This window comes from Solanum stenotomum, unplaced genomic scaffold (genome assembly GCF_019186545.1).
Source record: "Solanum stenotomum isolate F172 unplaced genomic scaffold, ASM1918654v1 scaffold19040, whole genome shotgun sequence".
NCBI classification, from domain to species: Eukaryota; Viridiplantae; Streptophyta; class Magnoliopsida; order Solanales; family Solanaceae; genus Solanum; species Solanum stenotomum.
In genome coordinates, this window is record NW_026025338.1 from 102907 (window position 1) to 108829 (window position 5923).

General features: G+C 33.0%; 1 pseudogene; it reads left to right on the forward strand.

Moving 5' to 3' along the window:
* The first annotated feature begins 1559 nt into the window (after positions 1-1559).
* Positions 1560-2732, forward strand: LOC125850765 (uncharacterized; annotated as a pseudogene).
* The last annotated feature ends 3191 nt before the right edge of the window (positions 2733-5923 follow it).

A 5923-nucleotide genomic window follows, 5' to 3' on the forward strand; every position in this document is an offset into this window, starting at 1 on the left:
ACTTGAAGACAATTAAATGAAAGATGTCAATTAAATCTTGTTTTGATTTTTGGTGACACTTTAACCAAGAAAGGGTCAAATTCATTTTAAAATGTAAGTAAGTAAATTTGAGACCAAATTAATATTTTCAGAACTTTCTAATCTTTTATAAAATACAAAAAAACACTTCATTTTTCAAGTTTTATAAGTCTATCCAAACCATTTTAAAAAAAGAGTAAAAGAAGATAAAATTTTATGTTCTTCTCCCAACGTTCTCTCTTCTCTTCTTCTTCTTCCTTAGAAAATTCGAAAATCTGACTGTCAAAACAAATATTCTCCCCCATTATCTTATCTTCCTCCTCATCTCCGACCGTGACTCTCTCATCTTTCGGAACTGAAGATTGTGTTCGAGTTAAAATGGGTAAGTCATTTTTTTGAAAGATTTTACAATTTTTGAACAATACTAAGTTTTTTTCTTGGGTTAATGAAAAATAAATCGTTTTATAGATGTGAAAGTTGAATAATGGTGTAATGGTAGCTATTATTTATTGTTTTTGAAAGAAAATCAGCAAACCCAAAAAAACCCTAATTTTGAGGAAATGTATATGTATTGTTAACATTCAGTGAAAATTTATCTTTTTTGTTGCTTTTGTTGTTCTTTTTGTGACCATTTTGTTCATATGATTTTAGAAATATAGTCTTGTTCAGTTGTCCAACATATATTTCATTTGTTGAAAGATGTGTCGTATGTTGCTACATTTTAGTGATATGTTGGTATATATTCCAACAGAGTTGTCATATGTTGAAACATATCACCTATGTGTTAGGACAACAAAATGGTCATCTGTAGTAACAGAAGATTAATCTGTGGCATATGAAGATTCATTTGTGGCCACAGAAGACTCATTCGTGGCAATAGAATGTACATATGTGGCAACATAATATCCATCTGTGTCAACATAAGTATAAATTGCTATCCATTATTATTTTATAATCAATTGTAAACTCTCAACCTTTTTTATTTACCTTGTAGATGAAATGATACAAGAAGCTTCATTCATGACAACAACTCAATCTTTTATTGGTGTTGCTTCCTCTTCTAACATCAAATGCTCTTTTTGTCTATGCGAAGAATGTGAGCAGTAACATGATTATTTTATTAGTCGTGTTAAAGAACTGACTGATATTTTTAAGAAAATGACTTATAATATTGATGTCCATACATCCAAGAAGATTTCACAGCCTTTGAAGTGTAGGAGGTTGAAAAAATCTATTTCCCAATCACTATCTATAATTAATGAAAGAAAAAAATCATGACTATTGCTCCAGTATCACACTGAAACCCAAAAGGCAATGAGAAGGAGAAGGAGAAGGGGAAGGAGAAGGAAGAGGAAGAGAAGGAGAAGGAGCAAGAGAAGAAGAAGGAAGGAGAAAGTGAAAAAGAAAGCGAAAGAGAAAGAGAGAAAGAAAAAGAAAGAGAAGAAAGTTGAAGTCGTCGGTGATGTGAAGCAACAATATCCATTTGAAGGTTTTAACATTGACGGCGAAGGTCCAACTAAACTAATGTCATCCTTCTCACAATGGATAAACGAGGGTCTTTACAAGCATCATGCAAAAAAGTAAAGTCGTTCAACTATTATTAGTATTTCTTCTTGTTGTCCACTAAATATTTATTTATAATAATTACAAAATTGCAGAAGAGACAAGGACGATCACTACTTAGCCAATTGCTCGGATCTTGAGTTCAAACAACTTGATTTTGTATTTCCATTTCCAAAGAAGAAAGACTGGTTCTACGTAATGTCTCAACCCAATAAGTGTTAGACTGATGAGGTAAATTCATGTCATTTTTATCTTTTGATTAAGACATGAATACATACAAATAAATTGATACATAAATACATTTGTTGATGCATTTGTGCAGTATGTGGATGTCATTTTATACTATTTGCGGAAGAAGTTGAAGCAACAGAGTCATTCTAAATATCGATATACCACTACTAATTGTATTTTCAAAACATACATTGACAATGCCAGTGTTGTTCCTGAATATGAGAATAAAATCGTTGGCATTTTCAAAGGGTTTGGTATACCTGCTGGACTGCCTTGGCACCTCACAGATGAGGTTTATGTCCTTGTAAATTGTAATGGGGAGTTTCATTGGGTCTTGGCAGTCGTTGTATTGAAGAAACGATGCATAAAGGTGTATGATTCGATGTCCTCATCTAGGACTAACAGAAAATTGTGCACCGAGATTCAAAAGTTGTCTACAATGTTGCCAAGTACCTTGAATCCAGCAGATTTTATGAGCAAAAAGACCGAGCCAACTAGTCAGTTCTTGAATCTTACCAGGGCAAGAAAAAATCTCACCCATTCGAAGTCATACATGTTACTGGTATTGCCCAACAAGCAAGCAATAGTTTGTAAGTAGTATCACATTATTTTTTTAGTCTTACCACTATCGAAATGTGATGTTGATATTAGGCTTATTATATTTTATAATTGATGATATACCATGCAGTGATTGTGGAGTTTTTGTAACTGCATACGCTGAGTTTTTTAGTGATGGACTACAAATACCATCTGATGGAATTATTTTTCAATCCCTTCGCTTGAGATATGCTTCACTCCTATGGAATTATGGGATTTTAAAGGCTCGGAGTGGCTATGTTAGTAACAATGAAGATTCACAGAGGACTAGACCTAAAAAAGCAAAGTTCGATGAAAATGTTGTGGTTACCACCATTGATTAGATTGATGGTTATGTATACCGTTTTGAATTACTTTTTTGTTGATAAGTTGTATAAAATAATTGGTGAAGTGATCATTTTTGCTGATAATATATATTAATGATTATTATTATTATTTTTATTTTGTTGAAACAAATGTCAATTATGATGAAAAGGAAGAAATGTGGTATGTGTGGCAACATATATAACCTCTGTTGTAAAAAATATCACAGAATTATCTGCATGTTCCCCAACATAAAGGATACATGTGGTAACATATGCCACAGAAAGAAGATATGTGGTAACATATGTCACAAAAAGGAGATATGTGGCAACATTATATTGTCATCAATTGTTCATTTTTGCTGATAATATTAATATTAATAATTATTAATATTATTTTTATTTTGTTGGAACAAATGTCAATTATGATGGAAAGGAAGAAATGTGGTGTTTGTGGCAGCATTTATAACCTCTGTTGTAAAAAAAACACCACAGAATTATCTGCATGTGCCCCAACAGAAAGGGTATATGTGGCAACATATGTCACACTTTGAATTGTCAAAATTTTAAAAAAAAATTGAAAAGGTTTAAAACAATCGTTCCTTCATTTTTTCCTCTCTCCTCTCATCTATATAAGATAAAAGGTCATTTCATATTCCAAATTTAATTTAATTTTACTAATTTCTGTTTTCTTTTCTCTGCTTTCCTTCCTTTCTCTCGTTCCATTATTCCTTCACAGATCAAGGTTGTTGTTGCGATATTTTCTACAACATTAGTGGTAATCTGTTGCGATCCTCTTCTACAACAAGGCATCGTTGCCCTCATCATTTCTAGTTTATCGTTGATATCTTGTCAGGTAAAATTTAATTAGAGTTTTGAGAAATACTTACTAGTATTAAATCAGGACCTTTTTAGTGGTTTTATCACTTGTATGGTTGGATAGTTATTCCTTTTGTTTGTAGGATGGTTGGATAGTTATTCCTTAATTTGTAGTTCGTTGGTTAGGGTTTAGGGAGGGTTTTGTGATTTGTTGGTTGGTTCATGTGTGGTATTAAATCGTATTTGTTGTTTGTGTTGTTGTATTTGGTTGTTGTTATTTTTGTTAAGAAATATTTAATTTTTGTGGTTGCAGATACAAATATAATGGCTCCTGTCAAAAGAAAAATTGTATTAACAAAAGAAACAACTGACACAAAGATCCAAAAAAGGCCTAGGACTAGAACTTGTAGGAAGAAGAATGAAAATTCGACTACCACTCTTTTAGAAGAACTTGAATCTAAAGCAGTTTCTTCTTCTCAAGTAGAAGTAGGATTTTCTCAAAAAGAATATGAAGAAAGAGAAAAAGAAAAAAATGAAGTAGATGATGATGGAGAAAAAGCATAAGAAGTTGAGGAAGAAGAGGGAAATAAAAAAGAAGTTGAGGAAGATAAAGGAAACCAAAAAGAAGTTGAGGAAGAAGAAGGAAAAAATAAAGAAGTAGTTGAGGAGGAAAAAGAAAAAATAAATGAAGTTGATGAAGACAAAGGAAAACAAAAAGAAGTTGAAGAAGATGAGATCAAAACTATCAATGCACACACTTTTTCTGTGCATTTGCATCCTAATGCTACTGGTGATAGCATTATGAGGTCAGCAATGGGAAAACCTTTTGATACCTTCAGGATCACCCTCAAGCAGAATGGTTTGAAAGATTTTTTTTGGAATAGTTGTTTTGGCCATTTTCTTGATTTGCCAAAGAATAATAACGCACGTTTTCAAATGACCATGGTCTATGAACTTCTGAAAAGAAGGTTCATTTTTCAGAATCCTGAAAAGAATTATGAGGTTTTGATTAATTATTGTGGCATGCCACTCTTCTTTGGCAGAAGAGAGTTTGCCATAGTTTCAAAGTTAAAATGTCATCCTCCTTCTGAGCTAGTCCCTGAATTCATAATAAAAAAAGAACTACAAAGACGAAAGAAAGGAGGAAAAGAAGAAACAAGACAGTCAATTGAGGAGCAGGACTTGATGTCCCTTGTTGGCACAAGCTTCAAAAATCCCAATTTAATATATTTGTTGAAGGTCGAGGATACACCAAGGAAGCACAAGGAGTCATTGTGCTTACTTTGGTTTGTACATAATGTACTTTTGGCCAAAGATCTCAACAACAACATATCCCTTAAATGGGTGAATTTATCTCAGGATATTGAGGCTTTCAACAACTATCCTTGGGGTCATGAGAGCTTTGAATTAATTGTCAAATACTTGTTGAAACCTTTAGGACCAAAGACCAATAACTTATTTGGCTTTCCATGGGCTTTCATGATAAACATAAATGTTCTTAATCTTTTATATTATATTGAATAATTCAACATTTGATTTGTAACATGTTTTCCTTTTTCATAGGCTTGGGCATTTGAAGTCATTCCTCATTTGACCCATTAAGTAAATGCAGAATAAGAGATCTCATCTGTAAGGATATTGAAATGGTTGAGATCAAAAACAAAAACTGCCAAAAATATTCCAGATCTTTATAACCCTCCTCATGATGTAGTAAGTTATTATTATATTACACTCATATATGTAGCAACATGTGGCCCATTGCTACAGATGACTTATATGTTGCTACATATGATCCATTTATTGCAACATATGATACAAATGTTGCTACAGATGACTCATATGTTGCTACAGATGATCCCTCTATTGCAACATGTGACACAAATATTGCTACAGATGCACCATATGTGTCAACATATCACCCATCCGTAGCGACATATGACACATATGTGGCAATATTTGATCCAAATATTCCTACGGATGACTCATGTTTATAAATTTAGGTTGTGCATCCATGGCTTGTCCCAACAGAAAAGGAATTGCAAATGTCATATCTAATCACTCTAGGGTTGGTTGAAACTTTATTTGATCCTGTTATGGATAGAGTTAAAATGGAATTGGTTGAAGCAAGAACCATCAAAAGAGACAGAGTTGTTAATGAATTAGTTGTTTTTTATGGGGGTGATGGTCGTGGTATTGATGTTGGTGCTGGTGTTGGTGTTGGTGCTGGACAAGACCAAGGGGCTACCTCTTGTAGAAGATGCTTTGGCTTTTTCTGTGAGAAGTGCAAGAAACAAGATAAAGATTCTATCATGTATCTTCAACTATTGAGTCAGGCTATCAATAATTTAAAAACAAGATGGGGGTCAAGGTCATTCCATCAAAGAATGTTCGGC